The sequence below is a fragment of the Rhinopithecus bieti genome, unplaced genomic scaffold (assembly GCF_001698545.2).
Source record: "Rhinopithecus bieti isolate Rb0 unplaced genomic scaffold, ASM169854v2 scaffold_36410, whole genome shotgun sequence".
Taxonomy (NCBI): Eukaryota; Metazoa; Chordata; class Mammalia; order Primates; family Cercopithecidae; genus Rhinopithecus; species Rhinopithecus bieti.
The window spans coordinates 2,000,957-2,027,024 of NW_016816076.1; positions in this window are offsets into that span (position 1 = coordinate 2,000,957).

Below are 26,068 nucleotides of genomic sequence, written 5' to 3' on the forward strand. Positions count from 1 at the left end.
AGGAACAAAATATTGTACAACGAATAAGTGTAAATAAAATGCACTATGTGACTAATAAGAGAGAGGCCTCTTTGAACAAGGAAGCTCAGGAATAAAGAAAAGTATAATGAGCAAACATTGAATTTAATAACCACTTCTTTCGTTTTTCTTTGGTTTTCAATGTCACTATCATTAATTCTTCCCAAACTCTCTAATATCATAAATAAATGCCTCTTAAAGCTATTTTTTTCTAGCAGTGAAAGAAAAGTTGCATGGACAGGTTAAACTGGCAAGAAAGACTTGCAATAAGAATCAAGACTACTACATTTGGTGGTTAGAGATTGGACTCTAGTCCTTGAACACAAAAGTAAAAGAGTTTTGAAGCACTGGAGTGAACTAGCGGAATGGTACTGGAGGATGAGGACTTTAAGGGGAAAATTTGTCAATGTGATTGCACTATTGGTTTTTGCTAACTGATGCTTATCAAAGTTAGGTCCCTACCCTTCCACAAAGACTAGGAGGCAGGCACCCTAGCTTTCTAGATGGTTCTGCTTCAAAGGAAATACTCCCAGGTCTTTGAGAAAGATATTACTGGGAGTAAAATCGTCAAGAAGCTGGAAGACGATTTACAACTCAAAGGGGCAGGGAAGAAACTTACAATTCCAAATTTTTCAAAGTAAATGCTCTAAGAAAAGGTATATCAGGGGACAATCAGAAGAAGACTGTCTAAGGTTTAGTCAAACTGAAGTTAAGGGTGTTTTGGTCACTGCATCTAAGCACGTCAGATAATTAGATCCCCCCTTTTTTTCTGAACACATCTTTTCTGAAACTCTCCCCTCCCCTCTTTAATCTGGACTGGTTGCTGTCTAGGCCTGATGTATAGCTGTCAACCTGGGACTTTCTTTGCTTCTCTTCCCTTATCTGGAGACACTAATTTAGCAGAATACATAGATTTAGAAGAATATATTCATCATTAACACCCTGAGACATGGTGCATACAAATAAAATTTTAAGACTTCAAATGTCTGAAAATGTTCTTTTCTAGTCTCACTCTTGACAAATCATTGGACTGAGTATAAAATTCTAAGTTAAAAATCATTCTTACCTAGATGTTTCTTCTACGGTGTTCTAGCTTTCACTATTCCTATTGAGAAGTCAAATATTGCTTGGTACTCAGTTTCTTGAATGTCACTTATTTTATTTCTAAAATCTTTAGTATATTCATGGTACTGTAACAAAGTATCATAAACTGAGTGATTTATAAACAACAGAAATTTATTTCTCACAGTTCTGGAGGCTGGGAAGTCCTAGATCAAAGGACCAGCAAGGTCAGTATCCGATGAGGATTCATTTCCTTGTTCATAGATGGCTCTTTTTGCTGTAACCTCACATGGTAGAAGGGGTAAGAGGTCTCTCTTGGGTCTCCTTTATAAGGGCACTAATGCCATTCATCAGGGCTCTGCCATAACCTAATAACCTCCCTAAAGCCCCACCTTCTAATGCCATCACATTTGCAGTTAGGATTTCAACATGTGAATTTTGTAGGGACACAACATTCAGTCTATAGGAGAGCTTGTAAGATATTTATATTATTCCTGGTGGTTTGAAATTTTATTCATTACACTGGACTCTCAGTGACCCTTTCATTACGAAATCACATTCTTCAGTGATACATACGTTATTGGATTAATTATTTGAAAATTGTTTTGTCTCTTCTTCTCTTTTCTCTGTTCTCTCTTTTAGGAACTCTTATGAATCAGACATTGGGTCTCATGAATTTATCATCCAATCTTCTCTCCTACTCCAAATTTCTTTGCCTTATTGTTCTATTTTCTCAAAGATTCCTTTGACTTTATAGTCATATTGATTTATTTAATTGTATTCTTAATCTCTAAAAGCTCAATGATTTTATCGCTTCTTTTAAAATATTCTGCTTTTGTTTTATGAATAAAATATTATCATTCATTTCTGTGAGGGTATAGATTTAAATATTGTTTAAAATCTCAGGGTTTTTTTTTTTTTCTTTTGTTCTTTGGAGAAATTTCTTTTCAATTGATTATTTGGTTGATTGGTCTTTCAAATTGGAAATTTTTCCAAACTGTTGAACAATCCTTGGCTGTCCAGTTATGTTTAAGAGTGTGGCACTCAAGAGCTATTTGGAAGTACACTCTAGCAGATATTGGAACACAGTGGTTTCATAGCAGGATCTCCAAATGTCAGTGTCTTTGCTAGATATTCTGCTTATGCACTGCCCCCACCATGACTTTTCTCCATTTATGTCCATCCTGTTCTGCTCTTGGAGGCTGACACTGAGAACTACACACTTGGACTTCCTGAATGGCTGGGCTTCAGTGGGTAGACACTCTGAGGTTGTTCGTGAGCAAAAAGGGAGAGCAGTCAGGGTATTTTTTTTCTCTTGATTCATTTTCCGTTTCAGCACAAAGTCTCTAGTATTTGTAACTCTCTACATGTCAGTTTCTGTTGGGAGGGCTTTGTTCCACTGCTCCACTTTGTTCCTTCTGCCCTGGAGATGCAATGGCTTCCCACTCTTGCTAGGTGCTGGGTGACTCACCATCTCCCATTTATTTGCCCACGTGATGGTTAGTATTAAATAGCTCCTTCATTAACATCTCTTCATTTGAATCCCTTAGGGTGAATCTGCTTTCCTGCCAGGATAGTAGTATCCACAAATTTTGTGTTTCCCTCCCCACCCCCGCTTTGGAATACTTCAGTTTCTCCAGAGAAGAATCCTCTAATATTTTTTTCAGAGAATGGAGGAAGCATATGGCTGGCTATGAATGCTCACAAAGCAAGGATCATTGGGGTGGGGGTTAAAGTTTCCATATGTAGCCTTTGGCTCCATGTTATCACCATTTTATTGCAGTAGTTCTACCCCGTGGGCTGCTATCCCTGGTATTTTTGAGATTTACTTTCCACAAAGTAAATGTCCATTTTCTTGGTGGGGTTGGGATATAGGGGATGCAGGAAAAGATCATCAGGTCTAATTATCTCTCAATGAGGTACTTCTTAGCCAGTTCTTCTTGTTTTTAGCCCCATGTCTCATTCCCACCTTCTGCAGTATGGGTATCTCTAAGTCCTGAATCCTTCCAAGTGATATGGTATGAATTAACCAGCTTTCCTCTTTAATGACATACCTCTCTTATGGCTCTTGTTTTGTTTGTTTGTTTGTTTGTTTGTTTTTGTTTTCAGATCTGCTCATTCCTTACATTAATTTTCCATCTTCTAAAAATTTTTGGCATCTCTGATCTGCTGTTGATGCACTGCTGATTCTCTTTGTCCTTTTGGTGTTTAGACCATATTTATACTTTTCTTCCAACTTTACTACAATTTTAGTGAGATTCATAGGGGAATTTAAAATCATGTTTTACTTCATCACAAAACTGGAAACTTCCCCCATTACCTTTTAACAAGTGTAGATCTTGGCACTGAGAGCACCTAATATTGCTGAGAGGAAAGGTAGGTAGGACAAAAGACTGGAAGAGCCCAGAAGGAGAAAAGTTACTCTGCATAAGACCCAGAGGGAAGATCTGAGAGAGGGGAACCAGGGCAGAGCAGAAAAACAAAAATGCACAATAGAAAGTTTGATGACATTTCCCAAGCCTTTTCTTTTATACAGCCTCTTTATCATATTCTCCCCAAGTCTTCCAAACAACAACAGTATAAAATGTGTTTTATTCACTAATGCTTTCTGGCATGGGTAGCCTTTAGGGGAAAGTACTGGATTCCATTATGAGTTAATGCTACACATGGAGACAAGCATCAGCTGGGCGCTGCTGCTTCTTATATTCATTTCTTTTTTCTCTTTTCTTCCTTTTTTTCATTCAGTTAATATTAAATGCTGTCTACTGGGGTATTATACTAGATCCTATGAACTATAAATCTCTGTTTTCAGTATGCTTGGAGACACTGAGGAATACATTGCCATTATGGCAAAGTGAGAGAAGTGTGGGAAGTGCTGCAGTAGAATAATGAACAGAGAGTTTGGTGTAGAGATGAAATGAGACAGTCTCTGTCCACAAAGACTCTACATTCCAGACAGGTGGTTAGAATTTAAGATTTAATATATAGTTAATAATATTGCATTGTATACTTGAAATTGCCAAAAGATTGAGTTTTGAATATTCTCACCACACACACACACAACAGGATAAATATGTGGGGTAATGGGCATGTTAATTAGCTTGATCGTGGTAATCAATTTACAAAGTGTATGTATATCAAATCATCACATTAGATAGCTTAAACATATGCAATGTTTTTTGTCAATTATACCTCAATAAAGCTGGGGTGAAATTTTTACCTAGGAGAGTGTATATTTCATACAAAAATATGTTATTAACATTTTTATTAGTTCATCTAATGACTCTGCATTTACTACCTTAAATAAAGAATTAATAGAATAAGGTAAAAAAGAATATTCTAGACAGTGCTAAGGTCTGTGCAGGGACAGTAAACCTGAAACAGAGTGACATTTTCAGTGGCAAGCAAGCCATTTAATGTAGACACAAGGTGGGAAATGTGCAAGATAAGCACACGGGGCAGGCAGTTGTGTAGTGGAGTGCAGTGTGGTATAGTGTGAATTTCATCCTGAAAACTGTGACAGACTTTCAAGAATTTCAGGATGAGATGTAAGATATAAACAGATTTAGACTGTTAGAAGACTATCTGGGAGCATTGTAGGGGATAATGAAGTGGGACAAGATCAGAAGCAGAGAGAATAGAAGAAAACTGATTGTAGACCAGTCATAAGCATGCACATTGAAGGGGCTCTGTCAGTGGCAGTGGAGCTAGAAAGAAAGGAGAGAATAGAGAAGAGATTGTGGCTGATGGTTAAAATCTATAGAATCTGGCATTTGGTTATTGAAGTAGGGAAGGAGGCAGAATTAAAAATATGTAGAAAGAAGACCTAAAATCATTCTTAGGTTTTCAGCTCAGACAATTGATTTCAAGAGACTCAAAGGTTGTTTAGAGATCTTAAATTGCACACAAATAATATCTGGAGAGATGAGAATCCAGAGCAAAGAGAAAAAACAGACTGAAGAAATGGTAATCGGCCTAATAAATAATATTTGCTTATGTGAAGGTATTAGAGACTAGACATTTCTAGTTAAAACTCAAACTTAAGTGAGTTCCTAATGCTTTTCTAATGTTCACAACTCAGGGAGCCCAGAAGAACCTTATGCACTCCAGGAGAAAATGTAGTCTTATGTCAGAACTGATGCTGCTGCTGATGATGATCTGGGTATATTTGAAGGGGTGCAGGGAAATTACACTGGGTGCCTCTCTGAACATCCTGAGAAACACAACCTACTGGTAGCTCAGTGCCCCACATGGAAGCACACTTAGCAGTAATAGCAAAAAATGCCCACGTTTGTGGCCTTATAATTGCATATAAGTTGTAGCTGAATAGACAAATTTATGGTGAGAGAAAGGAGAATTGTGGTTGCTAGGGACTTGGGGGTGTGAAGGGATGAGGAATGATTGCTAATGAATATAGAATTCATTTTTTAGGTAGTGAAAATATTCCAGAATTCAATAGTGATAATGGTTGAACAACCTTGTAGAGATATTAAAAACACTGCATTGTATACTTTAAAAGGATGAATGTTATGGTATGTAGTTATAACTCTCTCAGTTAAAAGAAATAAAATTTTATATATATATATAAGTTGTATATATACAAATATATATATATAAATTATATATATATAAATTGTATATATATATACGTGTATATATATATACATGGCCAAGGCCCAGGGCCTAGGTGCCACCAACCAGATTATATGAGTATGAGGCATCTCCTTGTCCTAGGACCTTTGGACCATAGCACTACCCTCTGAGCTGGGCTCTACTCCTCTCACTAGAGACCATCGGTCTTGACAGTAGAAGCTTTAAGACAGTAGTCTTTACCATACTCCAGGACATTTACAGCTTCTCTTATCCTTAGGGAGAGCCTATTACCCAGGGAACAAAAGTAGCAGAAACAGGAAAAGAAGAAAGTCATACCAACTAGCCCCCAATGAAAAGTGTCTGCAGCTTCTAGCTGACAAGTGGCTATTTTCTGTAGGACACTGAGACTTTGTTCATTAAAGAAATAAGTGCACACAGAAACATACACTAAATATATATTTACTAAGGAAATACAATATCTACCTCCTTCATCTTCATTATGTTTGATATTTAATAAAGTTCTTGCTTAGGTTAGAAAGTAACAATAATATATTGAGTCATTCTAGTAAAACTGAAAAGGATTTTTCTTGTCAAGAGTCAGATACTACATGCCTTTGGCTAGCATGACACAATAAAAAGATCATGGGCTTTAATGTCCATAAGATATGGGGTTTGTCACTAGTGCCTTATGAACTTGGACGAGGTTTTTGGAATACAAGCCTTTGTTTCATCAGCTCTACATTGAAAATAAAATGAATTAAATGTTATAAAACATGCAAAGTGGCAGTATTTGACAAGAAGTTTTCAATGACCATTTACTCCATTCCCTATTGTGAGAAAGGATATCATTCTCTAGTCTTTTTTTTCCTGTTTCTCTCTCTCTCTCTCTCTCTCTGTGTGTGTGTGTGTGTGTGTGTGTGTGTGTGTGTGTGTGTGTGACTGTACGTATGATTCTCTCAACATTTCTTTAAAAAATTAGGAGTATTTGAATTTTCCACCAAAAAGAAGGTACAGAAAGCTAAGATTCTTTGAATGCCTCCTTTAAAAAAGAGAAAATAATCTACCATATTTAAAATTTTATTTGTTTCTATGAGTCATGTAAGCATAAAATGGATGAAGATTCTGGAAGCTCAGTGATTTTCCATTACTTAGGCATAATAAGGTAGCTGATAGGTCTCTCTGGTGCTTTCATCATCACTTTCATCCTAGCCATGTTCAGTTAGCATATCATTTGCATGTTGGCATGACAGTTACTTTAATATGCAGTAATAAAAAAAGCAGACATAACCCAAACAGGAAAATAGAACACCTTTTTAATAACTGATGTGTTAAATGAGGAACCGTTTCTTTCATAAGAATATATTACTTGACCTTCTGCAGAGACAAGTTCATTGGATTTAATTTTGAGGAACCGATTACATTTTTCTTCTAGTCAGAGAAGGTCTGATTTGACTGGAGTCTGGTTGGGATGCAAAGAGGCTATTAAAATATTTCAAGCATTTTTTCTAAAGAGCAGTGCATTAATTTCTTGCGAATATTCATCACTCAAACCTCCTACTCTATTACGCTCAAATCAGAGCTGCAAGATTATGATGTTTTTATTGATATAATTAATAACAAATGTTACTTGTTAACTTGGCTATTGCCAAATTGGACATTTGACAAATGTACCCAGGGCCTTGAGTCAGTGAATTTAATATAGATATGAGGCAACATATCGACCTCAAAAGATGAAATCAAGAATATTACTGTGGAAATTTTAAAAAGGTAGAGAAATCATTTTACCAAGTTTTGGAAAAGTAAAAAATAATGATTTTAAAACTAATCCTTTTAGGCTTCTCTAAATACTATACTCAATTTAAGGCATCTGTCCAACATATAACATCAATTGAAATGTTTAAAGATAGTTTAAAATACCAGAAGCAAGAACACTACAGAAAGCAATGATACCCAACACACAGAAAATAGATTATGAAAAACAATAAATAACCCACCACTTTGCTCCACTTTTCATTCTATCATCAAGAAAATCTAGCTCTTATATAATCAGAAAATCAAAGAAGTAACAGCAATGAAAACCTGCCCTATTAAAATTCTGCAAATTATAACCATGAAAATTGCACTCTGATGTACACCAATTGATCTCGATTGTGAAAAGTCATAGGGAACTAGATTCACAAATGTCATCTAAGGGGCCCACAATAGGATTTTAAATCAGACTAGATTAATTTGCAATTTGTCTATGGGCTGAATTGATGTTTACCTTTATATTACCTGAAAGAAAAATCAGAATGTTAATGAGTATTTTCTTTTATTTAAAGAAATAAACTATTTTCCAGCTTTAAGAAATATCTTTCACTATCTTAATTACTGAGCCATGTGAATATGTGGGGAGGTGAAGGTAGGGATGTGAGAAGCAGTGAAACAGGTAGACATTGGCGTTGACTTGACCAGACATAATCACTAGGTAGCTACAGGAGCCATTACATTCCACAAGGCCAGGGTAGGTGACTGTTTGATCCCATTTTACAGATGAAGAACTGAAGCTGAATGGTTATTACTTGTGCAAAATCCAACAACTGGTTAACTGTAGAGCTGAGAATTAATTCCAAGTCTTCTGCCTCTAAAGCCTCCACTTTTTCCACTAGGCTACTTTCAGAAAGACAATGAAAGAGCTCCATGCTATAGTTAATCTTCCTTCAACAATAAAATTGAGAGCAGGCCAGGTGGCTCCGGGTTTGCACCCTCCTCTTTGGTGCCCCTCATATACACTAAAGTGAGCTGAGGTCTTGACAGCTGGAAATGAAGATGCCCAATCTTCCCTGACATTTAAAGCCTACCTGGTACATATACATATCATTATGTTATACCTCATGTGGGGATTCAGAGAAATAGAATACAATCCTTGTAACAAGATGCTTGTAGGCTGATTAGAAGACAAGGCTGATTAGAAGCAAGGATCATCCTTGCTTTTATTTCCCCAAAATTATATATAATGAGAAGTTCAAGCAACTATGGAGGAAAGTTGGAAGAGATATTTTTGGTCAAGAGGACTTTCAGAGGTTCTATATATTAGACACAAGTAGGAGTCAACTTCACAAAGGCATCAAGATATGTATATGTATATAACTGTGAAAACATTACTCCATTCCCTTTTCTGTACTCCTTTCCCTTTTTAGTGCTTTCTTTTCTTTTCTTCTTCTTCTTTTTTTTTTTTTTTTTTTTTTTTTTTTTTTTTTTTTTTTTGTATTTTAGTAGACACAGGGTTTCACTGTGTTAGCCAGGATGGTCTCGATCTCCTGACCTCGTGATCCGCCCACCTCGGCCTCCCAAAGTGCTGGGATTACAGGCATGAGCCACCGCACCCAGCCCTTTTTTAGTACTTTCACAACTCATTTCCTATTGCCCACCTAGGGTCTCCAGCTGCCTAAATCTTACCTTGATTGTGCTGGGCAATTTATGCTCAACATCTTTTGTTTTCTTTTGTTGCCCTTCAAAACTTGCAGTCCTATTTCTTCATTCATAGTACTCTGCTTTGTCCTGGGAAAATCCAAACTTAAATGCCTCTTCTCCCAGGTAAAAAATATACTTGAATGACTACAGAGAGTTGCTATTGGTAGCAATGTTAGACATCAAGGTAAGCTATAGATATTTTTAAGAAGATCACCAAAACTTCCAAAGGAGTATTTATTGTATATTCTTACTCAGACCATATTGTAGAACAACAGCTCCTAAACCTGTCTTAGATTTAGGAGTTTCTATTAATTTTATTTCAAAATAATGGATACAGTCAATATTTTTAACCAGATAATTAGTTTGACCTTTGTTCACATTTCTTTTGTTGTTATTTAAATTAAACAACAACAAAAAAGACCTGAGCAACTTTGCTTAATTAAAAGCAATTCACTGTATTTCAAATGTTTCAATATATTGTCTATGACTCAATCTGCCCAGTTAAAAAAAAAAAAACTACTTTTAATTTCTCTTCAAATTTTCACTGTATTTTACAATTACCATCCTTTAATAAATATTGAAAACTGAAAGTTCAATGTAGTAGAAGTCCCACTAAATAAGCTTTATCCCTTAGAAGCACTTTCTTGACCAGAGGTAAATAAAACAGACAAATAGAGTCTCATAGGTAAATACTATCTTGGAAAAAAAGTGAAAAAATAGACTAAATTAGGGTTGCCATTTAAAAATGCATATATCAAAATTTCAACAAATACTTGAGACACAATATATAGTTGTGAAACTATTTGCCCATGTAACCAATGTCAACTCACTTCTATAAACTTCCATAAGGGTTTCAGATCCAAAATAAAGCACACTTATGATCATTGATAAGAAACAAAAGCTAACCATAACCAGCATAAACATAATTGGATTTGATATTTCCATAAGAAATAACCCTCCAAGGAAAAGATTGGTAAAGAGGTTGCTCAAACAACTATATTTCCTAAATCTGAAGGACCTTCTGGTGCCTTGTAAAATAAAGCACTTTAAAATATAATTAACTGGGAGAACTACAATTTTGAAAAAACCTACATCTTGGCTGGGAGCAGTGTCTCATGCCTGTAATACCAGCACTTTGGGAGGCTGAGGCGGGCGGACCACGAGGTCAGGAGATTGAGACCATCCTGGGCTAACACGGTGAAACTCCGTCTCTACTAAAAAAATACAAAAAGAAATTAGCCAGGCATGGTGGCGGGCGCCCTACAATCCCAGCTACTCGGGAGGCTGAGGCAGAAGAATCACTTGAACCCGGGAGGTGGAGGTTGCAGTGAGTTGAGATCATGCTACTGCACACCAGCCTGGGCGACAGAGCAGGACTCTGTCCCCCCAAAAAAAGAAAAATACTACATCTTTTATGAGAAAGTACAGTACCATTGAACTAAAGTTTACGGTGATTGGTAAGTCCTTACAAATATACAGATTCAATAGTTAAAAAAACTCACTAGTGTGTCATCATCACTGTCTAAACGACCCTTTAAGACTCATTTAGAAATAAAGTCCTGGCCGGGCGCAGTGGCTCACGTCTGTGATCCCAGACCTTTGGGAGGCTGAGGTGGGCGGATTGCCTGAGCTCAGAAGTTCACAACCAGCCTACCAACACGGTGAAACCGTGTCTCTACTAAAATACAAAAAATTAGCCAGGTGTGGTGGTGCCCACCTGTAGCCCCAGCTACTCGGGAGGCTGAGGCAGGAGAATTGCTTGAACCAGGGAGGCGGAGGTTGCAGTGAGCTGAGATCGCACCACTGCACTCCAGCCTGGGGGACAGAGCGAGGCTCCGTCTCAACAACAACAACAACAACAACAACAACAACAACAACAACAACAACAAAAAGTCCTATAGTAGAGATGGATGATGATACTCTATTTTTATTATTATTGTCACTGTCCCAGAAGGCTGTGTGACTGCCCGTTTTATAACATCATGGTTACCAAGTATTCTAATATTGATTTAATTTTGCAAACAAACTTTCTTATAGGAAACACAGTTTACTAACCAGATCAAATGGGATTCTAGCTGATTTCTTAAATTTTATTATAAAAATTGGCATTCTTATATATAAATGAATTCCTTCAGGATGACTCAGTCTCTCCCAGAATTTACTTACTCCTGACTAAAATGAGAAAATTGGGTTTCTGTATCTGCAAATTGGAGGATGTATGTTGACCCAATCCAGAAGCAGACACTCTTGAAACCCAGGTCAAAAGCAGCTTTCCCTTTTAATTCACACTTTCCTCATTACTTCCACAAATGTTAATTTTTAAGATTAAACATCATTAGTCTTATCTTTCTTGCATGCACATTTAGGATGAATTTCTATTGTCTTGAGGTCTCACTTTACAAAGGATGAATTGCCCATATATTTATATTGATGTTTTAAGAAAGACAAATTTGTAGTCCACTTAATTTGACTAATATGCACTGGGCATCATTTTAGAAGAGAAAGTGGATTGAAATCAATCAGTAAGTGAAGGACAGTTATTCCAGAAACGTTACAGGGCTCCCACGTCTGGAAACACAAGGACTGTCTATGGGACGAAGTGATGCCAGCTGTCGCAACACAAACATTTAAGAAATTTGGGGCACTGAAGCCCAGGCCATGCCTCCTGGGCAGACAGAACATGCTCAATTTGTAATCTGCTTACACACAACTATCAAAGACTATGGCTAGTTGCCTTTTCAAAAATTGCAGAATTTTGGAGCCACATGATATTTTACTACTTAGCAAACCCAAATGCTTAATATTTCCAATGAATGGAAGATTTGCCAGAGGTTTCAGAATTTGCCTTTCATTATATGTCTCCTAGAAATAAGATGGGACTTCCCAACTATCTATCTAGAGCTGTCTATAGCCCCACCCTCATTCCCATTTTAATTGCACTGAGGGAGGAAGCTCATGCCTTTCAATCCTCACTGCAGCTACATCCCTTAGTAGCACTATATTGACCAGAGATAAATAATTATTTTATGTAGGTTTAATTAACCTCAAATTGACTAGTCTTGGCCCCAAACCTTCTGGAGTCCCCCAAATCAGTCTAATATGAGAAACTGAATATGTTCAGCTTGATATGTTTTTTGGGTGTACATGCATCTATCTGCTTGGGGTAGGAGATAAGCAACCACACTTTGCTGAGTGGAAGTTTCAACTGCTAGGAAAAAGTGGAAATTAACTAAGCCATCCCATCTAACAAGACAAAAAAAGTCACCCATAGGAAAGATAGTTAGATATCAGGTTGGCATGTACTGTCTTTACTTTTAGGTTAAAAAATAAGATTAGAAAGAATTGCTATCCTGAGGCAAAGTGAACATTGTTTTTTTCATTTTGAATAGTCCCAAGTTGTATTCAAATAATTTTTGCCATGATAGATAAACATTAAATGAAGAATGACTCATCTAATATGTATTCCACTACATGTGAAAATAACAGGAAGAATAACAGTCTTCAAAATTTTTCTTTTAATATCTCCCAAACAATTTTTTTTGTTGTTGTTGTTGACACCAGGTCTTGCTTTGTCACCCAGGCTGGAGTACAATGGCGTGGTCTCGGCTCACTGCAGCCTCAACCTCCCGTGCTCAAGCAATCCTCCCACCTCAGTCTCCCGAGTAGCTGGGACCACAGGTGTGTGCCAGCACTCCCAGCTAATTTTTGTATTTTTTTGTAGAGATTGGAGCTTTGTCATGTTGCCCAGCCTGGTCTCAAACTCCTGGGCTGAAAAAATCTGCCCACCTCAGCTTCCTAAAGTGCTGGAATTACAGGTGTGAGCCACTGCTCCAGGTTTTAAACAAATTAAGTATGGGTTATTTTTAAATGGCATCATAGATTTTTAGTTTTGTTTGGAAAATTAATTTGTTTACTATTTCAACTTCCACAAACCCAATTAACCCATTCTATTCATGAAAAATGTAGCATGAAAGTGTGAGAACAAGCAGATGGCTCACAGCAAGTTGCCAGGGACAGTTCAGTCCCAGAAGGGTTCAGCAAGATCGTCTAATGTAAAGAACAACACACTTGTCTCAGGGTAAACTAATGTCTAAGGCTAAGTGGTGCTAGGCAGTCAGTCCTGAAGCCACTACGAAGATTTTAAGAACCTTCCTGAAATTAACACGTAACTCTTCTTGGTATCTTATTCATTCATTTATAAAACATTTATTGATCAGCTAGATGCCAAAGTACTGTGCTAAGAACACAAAGTCAAATGGAACAACATACTAGTGTTACTGAAAGCTGGTTCCATTCTCATTGGTTGATACCTGTGCCCTATTGGTTTTTGAATATTTTGTATAAACTCTACTTCCTTGTGGATTGCAGTTGTAAATCTTAAGAACCTAAAAGAATAAACATGCCACTGGGGTGTTTTTTTGTTTTGTTTTGTTTTGTTTTGTTTTCTATTTTCTTATTTTATTTTCTGTTTGGTCATATATATTTTAATATAAAATTGCATTCTTAATGCATAGAAGCAGGAATGATGAAAGAAAAAAAATAAATGAGCAAGTAAAATTGACACTGTGACCTTATATTTCTCTTGGTACTATGTGTTTTGTTTTGTTTTTTTTGTTTTCAAAGACAGGGTCCTGCTCTGTCACCCAGGCAGGGATGCCGTGACATGATCATAGCTTACTGCAGCTTCAACTCCTGGGCTTAAGGGATCCTCGCACCTCAGCCTCCCAAGTAGCTGGGACTACAGGTGCATCACCACACCCGGCTCCACCACACCCAGATAATTTTAATTTTTTTTTTTTTTTTTTTTTTTTTTTTTTTGTAGAGAGAAGGTCTCACTATGTTGCCCAGGTTGGTCTCAAACTCTTGGCTGCATGCTGTCCTTCTGCCTTGGCCTCCCCAAGTACTGGAATTACAGGCGTGAGGCACTGTGCCTGGCACTCTGAGTTTTAATAGAAAGCCCATGGAAGAATCCTACAAGGAGTGGTGAATTTCACATTATGGCATTTGAGAAGAGAAGATAATACTGGAGCTGAGTTTTAAAGAATGAGGTTCGGGGATAAAGGTGGGGATAAGGGAAGGGACTTGCAGCGGTATAACAAGCTGGGCATTACTAGAATTACCAGAGCATATTCTTTCTCAATAATATTTGGAAGCAGCTTGAAATATACAACCAAATATAGCAATTTCACTTAGACGTTTAAAAAGGTAAGATTACCTTTCATATTTTCCCCAAATATTCAAGGATATCTGGGAGCATTGTTTAAAAAATCAAAAATGGAAGAAATCAGAAAGTAACCAGAGAACAGGAAAGATGGTAGCTCCAAAACATTGTAAAGCACTTTAGACGAACCCTCTTCTAACTTGCCTGAATTCTAGATTGCAGATGCTCAGGAGGAACTGTGGAGAGGATGTCTTTTGGCTGCCTGCCATCCTCTGAACTGGGGCTGATAAACCACTAAAGTACAATAATAATGGTAAATTATTCTGTCTCATTCCAAATGATTTTAATATTATTTGGAGAGCTTTCAAATGCTTTTGAATTAAGAGAATGATTTAACCCTAAATTTTAGGAACATGAGAAAACTTCAAATGATCCTATTAAAGTTGAAGTACTTTAACTTTTAAGATATGTTATTTTACAAATCCTTACACATTTCAAGGTCTACATTGATTTTTTTAAATGTTCTTAAAGCTCTACCTTATTTGTTTTAAAGAAATTAATATGGACTCTCACTTAAATGTATAAGCTAAATGTATATTCAAATCTTCAATAGCAGCACATTAGTTAGCTTAAATGCAGTTTTTGAATAAACAAACTTAGAGCTTATGAATGGTACCAGATGGAAAACCAAAGTATTAGTGTCTGCCTTATTTTGACTGACTGGGCAGTGAGTGTGGAAGCTTAGCTGTGCACTATGCCTCAACCCTGACCTCCAGAGGCTGTTCTAAGAATTACAAAAGTTTTCTTTTTTAATGCATTTATATAATTTCAACTTTTATTTTAGGTTCAGGGACTAACATGTACAGGTTTGGTGCATGGGTATGTTGCATGACACTGAGGTTTGGTGTACAAATGATTCTGTAATCAAAGTAGTGAACATATTATCCAATAGGTAGTTTTTCAGCCCTTGTCCCTGCCTCTAGTAGACCCTATGCCTATTGTTCCCATCTCTATGTCCATATGTCCCAGTGTTTAGCTTCCACTTGTAAGGAAGAACATGCAGTATTTGGTTTTCTGTTCCTGCATTAATTCACTTAGGATGATGGCCTCCGGCTCCATCCATGTTGCTGCAAAGGACATGATTTCATTCTTTTTATGGCTAGCTATGTAGTATTCCAAGGTGCATATGTACCATATTTTCTTTATCCAATACACTATTGATAGGCACTAGGTTGATTCCATGTTCTTGCTATTATGAATAGTACTGCGATAAACATAAGAGTGCGTGTGTCTTTTTGGTATGATGATTTATGTTCCTTTGTGTATATACCTAGTAATGGGATTGCGGGGTTGAATCGTAGTTTTACGTTCTTTAAGAAATCTCCAAACTACTTTCCACAGTGGCTGAACTAATTTATGTTAGCACAAACAATGTGTAAGCATTCCCTTCTCTCTGCAGCTTCATCAGCATCTGTTATTTAGAAGAATGACAGAGAGTTTTCTAACAACAGTTCACTGAACTTTAGTAAAGCTATCAAATTTGCTTACCTGCTTTAGTTAACCTGTCCCAGATCATAGCAAACAGATGAGGGAATTATCCTGTTTTAATCCAGAGAGAACAATTCCAAACATCTGTCATTTCCAATGCAATCCTTGACAGTTTCTAAGTGACTGGAATTTTTGACCTATTCAAGTGCTGCTGTTAACACTTTATTCACTCTTCTTTCTGTTCCTTATGAAGAATAATAATTCGCCAATATTCTCTTTATTCTTGACAATGATCACCAAGATGATTCTCAGTTTTCTGAATAACCCTTTAATCTTTTTCTATGGGTCTTATTTTCTAAACTTTATTTTTACATGTCTACTACAAGAAGACCTTTGTTAGATAACCAGTTGACATTAAAGATAATGTAGTAATAATGAAGGAAATAAATTTATTTACGGTCCTTTAGGGAATTTTTATACATTTATACCCACATGCTACCAAAAAACCCATCCTGGAAAATCAGTTAATTCATTGACAAACATGCTGCTAATGAGATTTAAATAATATGAAGGCATGTTTCTTAAAGCTTACTGAAATACCCCAAAATGTTACCTTGACATATACATATAAATAGAATGGTCTCAGATACCACATGGGATCTTGTTTGCCAGAAATTGACTACTAAGACTCATGCTGGGCACACACTACTCATATTTAAGATCAGAGAACTTATAACTACCAGGACCAACTCTTCTTTGAAGGGCTTATTGAGATGTACAATTTTGGCAGAACTCCACATAACTACCACCACACCTCCACCATTACCCCATTACCCCCTAAAGTTCCACTTTCCCATTCCCAAGGTATGTAGAATAGGAATCCCATAAATGATCTGCTTTGGGCCTGCGGAGGGTGGTGGTATTGAGAATTACAGCCTTGCTGAGGTTCACAACCACAACCTGAGGGAAAGAGGTAGATACCTTAGAAGAATGTGGTAAGAGCCTTCAAAGAGTCTTGGTATTTACAAGAACTGAACTGAGTGTAAGCACCCTGATATAGTTTGAATATTTGACCCCTACAAACCTCACATTGAAATGCGATCCCCAATGTTGGAGTTGGGGCCTAGTGCGAGGTGTTTGGGTCATGGGGGCAGATCCCTCATGAACAGCTTGGTACTGTCCTGAGATAATGGGTGAGTTATCGCTTTTTTTTTTCTCACGCAAGAGCTGATTGTTCAAAAGAACATGGTATCCCGCCCCCTTTCTCTCATGCGTGCATTCTCCTCTCTCCCCATGTGACACACCAGCTCCCCATCTGCTTCTACCATGACGGAAGCTTCCTAAAGCCCTCAGGAGGAGCAAATGCTGGCACCATGTTTTTTGCATAGCCTGCGGAACCATGAGCCAAACAAACTTCCATTTAGCAATTTGTTAAAATATATGGTCAACAGACCTGCCTTCTATGTCACACCTATATAAAACCACCTATATGCTAGTGATTGAAAAGTGTCTGTTTCAACTCTACTTTAATATGGTCTCACCCAAAGGTGAGCTACGTATCTACTGTCCCATAAAGACAAACTACAAATACCAAAAGCTGTTTGGGCCCCTCCTCATTTGTTCCTCATCTCCTACTTCAGTCCAGTTCATCTTTTTATCCTGATTCTTGGCCTCAGCTTCATTTTTTTAGACTTGCTTTTCCCACTTTCGATCTAGCACTTGCATCTGATCTCTTTGGTTCCTGGTTTATAGCTCTGACATGGTTTCCTCAACCAATTATCCCTGTTTATTCACCCTGGTGGACATAAATAAGACCCTCTAAGTGTAACCCCCCACTCCAACCATTCATCTGGATTTAACCTTCTCATAGAGATTTAAACACCCACAAAAAAATGCTTAAGCTCCACAAACAGGCCCATTTCAAAAAGTTTTCTCATCCTTAGCGATCTTATTCCAGTGAAAATGGCAGATGCTAAAAATTCTTTCCAGTCTTCCAATTACTGTTCTTAATCTTAAAAAGCACATAGGACACAGATAATGTAAGAATTAAAGTGAGTAATGACAGAGTCATGATGAAACAAAGAGTAAGTGATGACACAGGTAGTCTGGAGGCCCATCACAGCTGCTGAGCCCTCTGCTATTTATTGGGACTTGTGACTCTCCACAGGCAGGTACTGCCCCATAGCCATAAAGGAGTTCTAAAATGCTATGTGCTTAGAGGCAGTAATTTTGGCTGTCAGTGATTGAAATGTGCTATTTAATTTGGTGGGTACAAGCCAGAGTGCAATGCATTGGGCAGTCCAGATAAATGAAGAATTGTGCCACATTCCACAGAATCTGTGAATAATGTGCCTGACATTAAATAGGTGAAAAACTTCATTTATTATTATCTAAGCCTGGAATCAACCTCCTCATGACAAAACACATGAAGTACTTTTACACAATTTTAATCATGCCAAATTTTCCCAAGAATGCTACTACCATGCAAATTAGGATAATTATTTTACTTTGTGTTCTTCAGAATTTTACAAATAAAATATCACCATTTCACATAAGTATATCATAGACAGCAATGTTGTTAGTAGTAACTGAATCACTAATACAGTGTGTGTGCTAATCTATATCTGGGGTCATTTTGTTTGTAGTGATTCTTTGTAAACACAGTCATGCCACTTCTCTATTATATCTTTTAATATGATCATCCCTAATTGTTTATATATTGAAGTAGGCATTATTTATTATAAATCACTTTCCTTGTATTTATCATTATTTTTTAAGATATTTTATTGATTAGTTTGCAAAATTATGTATTATCATTTAAGGATAGCAAAAGGGATGTTGCAAATTATTTTTTATAAAAGGGACATTGGGGCCGGGCATGTTGGCTCACGCCTGTAACCCCAGCACTTTGGGAGGCCGAGGCAGGCGGATCACGAGGTCAGGAGATCGAGACCATCCTCGCTAACACGGTGAAACCCCGTCTCTACTAAAAATACAAAAAAAATTAGCTGGGTGTGGTGGCGGGAGCCTGTAGTCCGAGCTATTCAGGAGGCTGAGGCAGGAGAATGGCACGAACCCAGGAGGCAGAGCTGGCAGTGAGCCGAGATCGTGCCATTGCACTCTAGCCTGGGCAACAGAGCGAGATTCTGTTTCAAAAAACAAACAAATAAACAACAACAACAACAAAAATGGGGCGTTGGGGCTGGTATGGTTGACAACCACTGATTTTGTCTATCTCACAGCTCCAAAATCAGTCCTACTTTCTCACATCTCAATTGCCATTTCTCCACCAACAGATAAAACCAAATAAAGTCAAGCTAAAGATGGCAAATAATATTTTCTAAATAGGAAAAGAGATCTTAAGAAATTATTGGTTAAATCATCAAAGATTTACTTTTTCTAAAAGTGTTGCTAAACTTAAGCAGTCTCTCTGCAGTGTGGAGTTGGGGACAGATACCAGAGAGGGTGGTCAGGCTCAGAATTCATCAGGAAGTCTATTCTGAAGGCGATGTACAGGTGAAAAAAATTGTTTTTAAAAGCTTTTAAGAAGTCAGAATCTGCACTCAAATTGTTTCATGGGTCTTTGGAAGTTTGTTTTCCTCGTATCTGTCATGTTCATGACAATCAAGGATGGCAGCAAGGACCCACAGAAATCAGCTTCCCAATCCAAACTGAGCTCGTGTTACAGACCTCAGCTCTGGGGTTTGAATTGAGAAAGTAAACTGGAGAAGAGTTCTATTCAGCATAATCACCTACTCCATTTCTTTGGGAGAAAATACCATAAAGTGGACAAAATAGAAAATCTATTTTAAAGTGTATTTATTAAATTGTTTCTATATTAGGAAAGATATGCATTTTAGTATAACTACAGAACTAAAGCTTTTAATCTCCTATAAATGCTTTCTCACCAATAAGAACTAGGGAGACAAGAAAAGTTTGTTAACCATTTTCCTCCAAAACACAGCTGCATAGTGAGGATGTGATTTACATGACCAAGCCATTGGCTCAATCTCCCATCTCTTCTATTTGTTGTAATTGTTCTCTGAACAGAGAGGAAAGTTACAATTTTTGATGAACATTTAAAAATATCAGTTTTATATTGATGCTTTGCCAAGTTTGTATAGATTAGCCAATTAAAACTCAATATAATCATTATCTGGAAGTAGCTTTGGGAATAATCATTAATTAAATAAATTAGTTATTTCATTTTAATGAAGAGAAGAAAAACATTTTCCAAGGGAATATTCCTTTAATTAATAGATTTGTTCTCCCAGTTGTAAGACATTAGCATTCACATTTTGCCTCTGCTCAGTAGCAAGACATCACTTTCATCGTTAAGAGAAGAAAATTATGACTAACCCTCAACAACAGAAATACTGCCTGGAAAAATGAGGATTTATCTCATTAAGGCTTTCAAAATGACTTCTGAGATGGTGGTTTATTATTTTACATTGCAGGAAAAGAAGAGACAACTGTAGCTATCATTAGCAAGTATCTTAGCACACCTACATTCCAGAATGTCTTTCATACTAAGTATTTATTCAAACATTTGTCATGTGAACACACTTAAGGGTAGGAGATTAGAAAAGAAATGTACCTGTCGTAAGCATTTTAATATGCAACATTTCTTATATTCATTTTTTCATGTAGCAATTTATAGAAGCATCTCTGAAACATCTTTTTAAAGATATTCTCCCATGAGTTGTCTAGGACAAAAGCTAGTAGACAGTCATTGTTCTGGTACAACAGGTATCTATTTTCTATATCCTGTATCCATATGTTATTCTTGTAGTCAGCCTTGACTCGTTTAATATTTTTAACTAGAAGGAAGGAACTCCTATTACTTAGAAAACAGAATGCCCAGCCCACCTTGCCTCCAACAAACACTCCCTGTACTTACTTCATGGAGTTGTAAAAATCCAGTGTGCTAGGTCACTGATGGAAGGAATAATGTATATTCCTGGGGCTTAGTACAGGCTGTGTAACTTATTCTACATACTGGTACTCAATATGTCTTACTTATTTACAGTGTATGAGAACATAGGACCCAAAATCAGTTACTGGACTTGGATCCTTTATTTACTAGATTTGTGAGCAAGACCAAGTTACATAAACTCTCCCAAACTCTGTAATTCAAGTATAGCACAAAGTATGAAATAGCAAACACTCAGTAAATGCTATCTCTTATTACTGTGGTTGATGTTGTTACATATGTACATCATGCATACAGAAATTAAAATTACATTAGAGATTCATGAACTTTCACAAAACATTATGTAACGCATTTATAACCCTCCCTGCTTCAGGAGTTGCCTTTCTTTGGTGCATTTGGCTAGTGGGAGGCTGCCTTTTGTCCTTTCCTAAGCCATCCCCTTAGGACCCTTTGTGTGCTACTCTCAGCTTCCCTTGCTTCACAGTGACTACTGGCCTTCCAGAATCAGTGTTGATGCCACAACCTTAGCAAGACTAAATATTCCTTAACTTCTCATTACTTAACTGTCCACAGTGCTAACTCACAATGCTGCAGAAGTATACCAGAAACTATATGTATCATTGTATATGACCGTTACTCTTGGTGACTTTTTCAATGATCACAGCCACAATCAGGATCCTGATCACTTTCTAGTAGTCTCCTGTGTAAATCCATTACCAAATGACCAGTGGGACACTTGTGTCTTAATGCTGTGTATGATCTGGGGACCGTGACAGAACCCTAGGGGAGACAGGGAATTTGAGGAACCAAAGTCAAGTCTGTCTATCAATCTGGTGGAATGGGGACCCTGAGTCGTGAGTGAAGTAGTTACTAAAGAAGAAAAAAAAGCAGTATTTTTGACTCATCTGAATGTGCAGCATGAAAGAATGTAAATATGACAAATGTTAAAAGTAGTTTTTTCAGCCAGGCACGGTGGCTCATTCCTGTAATCCCAGCACTTTGGGAGGCCAAGACAGGCAGATTACCTGAGGTCAGGAGTATGAGATCAGTCTGGCCAACATGGTGAAACCCCATCTCTACTAAAAATACAAAAATTAGCCAGTCATGGTGGCACATGCCTATAATCCCAGCAAGTCGGGAGGCTGAAGCAGAAGAATTGCTTGAGCCAGGGAGAGGGAGGTTTCAGTGAGCTGAGATCGTGCCACTGCACTCTGGTCTGGCCAACAGAGCAAGACTCTGTTTCACACACACACACAAATAGTAGTTTTTTTCTGAGAAAAAAAAAAGAAGTATACCAGAAAGGCAGAGGCTACATTAAAGAAATGAGAGCACTGGAGAGAAACTAAAAGTCACATGGTAAAAGACTGCCTACAGTTCATGGAAAAAGAAGGTCTCTGGTACCCCCTTATAGGGACAGCCCAATTGCTCTCCTTGCTTCTCTGACTTGACAGCTGCCTTTCTTTCTTCTCCTTGAAGTGTCTCTTTTGTTACAGAGCCAGTGTCCACCACACTCTAGAGAAACATCACCCCTCCCTGCCCACTGGGGTTGTCTCTTCTGAGGATTAATCTCTTTTCTCTTACCATATCTTACGTTGGATATAATGAACTATGATACTTTTCCCAAAGACTGACTTATTCAAGTTAGAATTACACCTTGAGGGATGGCTGGTTATGCACACAGAGAGAAGAATCTAGGTGGGGCTCCACTTTCCCAAGTCCTGGTGTCTTCCAAGATTTCCCTACTACTGTTAGAAGATAATCTTTCTCATTCTTCCAAGATAACCAGTAAAGAACAATTCTTTAAACACACACACACACACACACACACACACACACACACACACACACACACAATCTTTAGGAGTGTGGAGGAAGAAAAGAAGAAAAAATCAGGGGCTGTTAATACTGAAGAAAGCAATTTCCTAAAAACAAAACAAAGTACAAAGTCTATAACCCACAAAGATGACAGCCCATTACATTACTATGCACAGCAGCACCAGTCCCCTTTTGAGGACCTGAATTACAACCTGGGGCCACCTTGAACACTTGAGACACCTGAATTACAACCTGGGGCCACTCATCCTGTAGAGATTTCAACACTTCAATTGTCCTCCCATCTTAGCCAGAGAGGTTCTGGGAGTTAAGGACCTGTGCCTGTGGTTGCAGTTCCTCCTGTACCAGGAGCCAAAAGAAGTCTTCATATGTAGAAAGACTTTTGATTTTGTGGCCAAATTATTAAATTACCTTATTAGGTGTAGTGAATTTAGTTGATTCTTTTAGATTTTCTAGGTATAAATAATAATACCCTAAATAATGATAGTTCAAATATTGTATGCTTCTTACCTAATATTTATGCTTCAACTTTTATGGCCAAATTATTCTTAGAGGGAGAAATCTTATATACTCTTTAATGGTTGATGTCGTTAGAGAAATATAGGTTTAAATATTAGTCAAACATATTTGTTGCTTGAAAGCAACCACTAGTCTTTACATATTATACCATGGAATACTACGCAGCCATGAAAGAGTGAAATCATGGTCTTTGCAGCAACCTGGGTGGATCTAGAGGCCATTATCCTATGCAAATTAATACAAGAATAGGACAGCAAATACAGCATTTTCCCACTTACAAGTGGGAGCTAAACACTGAGTACATGTGGACATAAAGATGGGAACGATAGACACCAGAGACTACTAGAGGGGAAGAAGGGGAGAGGGGCAAAACCCGAATTAACTACCTGTTGGGTACTAACTACCTGGATAACAGGATCATTTGCAGCCTGAGCCTCAACATCATGCAATATTTCCATGTAGCAAACCTGCACATGTGCCCCCTGAATCTAAAATAAAATTTGAAATTATTGTTTTTTAAAAGAGAGAAACTGCTAGTGTAATAGAAATAGAATGTAGCTTTTTAAATCAACAAAATAAAATGAAATAAAATAATGTATTCAATCAATAAAAAGGACAAGCAAAGAAGAATATTGCAAAGAAATCAAATAATAAGAAAAAGAAAATAGGATTTCTGCTCTGGACTTGACAGAGCAATTACTACAAGTATAATAGCTGCTCGTGCTGTCAACAACTGTAAAGCTAGACAAAATGTATGAGGTAACTGTTTACTGGTTTTTTTTTTTTTCTTTTTTTTGAGACAGGGTCTCTCTCTGTTGTCCAGACTAGAGTGTAGTGGCACAATCACAGCTCACTGCAGCCTCAACCTCCCAGGCTCAAGCAATCCTCCCACCTAAGCCTCCCGAGAAGCTAGGATTACGGGCATATGCCACCATGCTCAGCTAATTTATGTACTTTTTTTAGAGATGGGGTTTCGCCCTATTTCCCAGGCTGGTCTCTATCTCCTGGGCTCAAGCAATCCACCTGCCTTGGGAAGTACCTGTTTTCAGGCATTAAACAGTAGCAGTGCATGACTATAATTCTTCAGCAAAGGATAACACACAAAGTAAGCCTCATGGTTGTCCTGGATTTCTGCCTGGAGGTACTTTTCTGTTTTGACTTGGACAGGTGGACTCCAAAAGGAGTGGAAAGAGTTAAGGAGGCCAAGATTGGAGGTCCTGGTTACCGAGGGGGGTTGGAATTTTGAGGGAAGCTACCTGAACTATATTGATGGAGGACAGGCAAAAGTCTGCAGAGAGATCCAACGTGGGATTTTGGGATTGGCTGAATATGCACAAAATGAGACTTTGGGAAACTTAGCAGAGATTGTCTACCACAGGGATGAGAACTGAATAATGATATAGAGATGAAGAAGGACTGAAATGTTGGGATTCTGGTTCAGCCAGATTGGAAATACATTGCTGAGAACCTCAGGCATTCTGCTGAGACCCCCAAAAAGTCATTCTAATGAGTAAGGACCACACCTTACAATAATCAAATCTAAAATGGACTCACCTAACACAAAATGAAACTTTCCCAACTTCACCATGCCTGCAAGTAAGTGGCAAAGCTGTATTCTGAACCAAAATCTTTCTGCCCCCAAGGCTGGTGTCCTTAAGCACTCTGTTTTCATTCTAGAGTGAGTCCCACCTTCTAGCAGGTCAGGAAACTCCAAAACTATGAGCTCACTAGGTCTCATGACAGGCATTCACTGTAAATGTTACAGAATCATTTACAAATCAACATTATCCAGTCTGAATCAAAACAGGGAGATAATTAAGGACATAAGCCAGTGTTAGGATTATGAATCATAAAATCAATAATGAAAAAATAATTGAGACGTTGTAAATAATGCTCACAACTAAGCACAGAAATCCTGTATGGTAGATAAGCACTGAATCCAAAAAGCAAAAGGAAAGGCGTATCAGTTAGTGAATGCCACAAAATCTTACTGGAAAATTGCAGCAACATGCATTTGTTTCTTTGTCTTGAATGTTGATGGGCTAGAGTTTTAGTGACCTGGACTGGGTTCATATGGGTGTGGTTCCAACCTTCAGCTATGTTCCAGGTCTCTCCCATCTGTCTGTCATCCTCTGAGGAATAGCAGCTACCCAAGACATGTTTTTCTCATGGCAACAGGCAGGAGTGCAAGAGGCAAACTTCTCTGTGTAAGCATATTACATGCCTCTGCTCAGGTCGCATACAGTAACATCCCATTAGTCAAGAAAGTCACATGGCCAAATCAGAGGTCAAAGGTTAGGAATGTACACTTGACCCAATATGAGGCCATGGTAAGGGTGTGGGTAAAAGCACAGTTTACTGTAAGTTTATGGAGAGGATAGCAGAATAGCATGGCATTAGGATCCCAAAGCTTGAGGAATAATTTTCTTCTTCTTCTATTAATTTTTTTTCAGGCAATGGGTGGAGAGGTCAGGGTAGGCAGCATCAGATAGAATACAGATTTGGAAATTACAAAAATTTTACTGATTCCACAAAGTTATTTTCATATTACATCTCCACCTACAATGCCATTTTGAATTCCAGTATAAAGTTCTCCTTTTATTTTTAAAGTCATTGCTATTAATAATATCCTTGAGAATCATGGCTACGTTAAGTAATAATGTTCCCATCTTGTGGGAAAAGAAATAGAGGGCCTATGTTTATGTACCTTGTTTCCTCCCTGAACAGCATACAGATATATCAATGATTATCAGTTTCTCATACAATGCATTTGATATATAACTTTTCTGTATGGTCAAGAAATAACATGGTGACCCTGACACCAAGGGAAGTTACTAGTTTGCAGCGTGTCATATGGGTAGATAGAAATGCAGCCTATGGCCGGGCGCGGTGGCTCAAGCCTGTAATCCCAGCACTTTGGGAGGCCGAAACGGGCGGATCACGAGGTCAGGAGATCGAGACCATCCTGGCTAACCCCGTGAAACCCCGTCTCTACTAAAAAATACAAA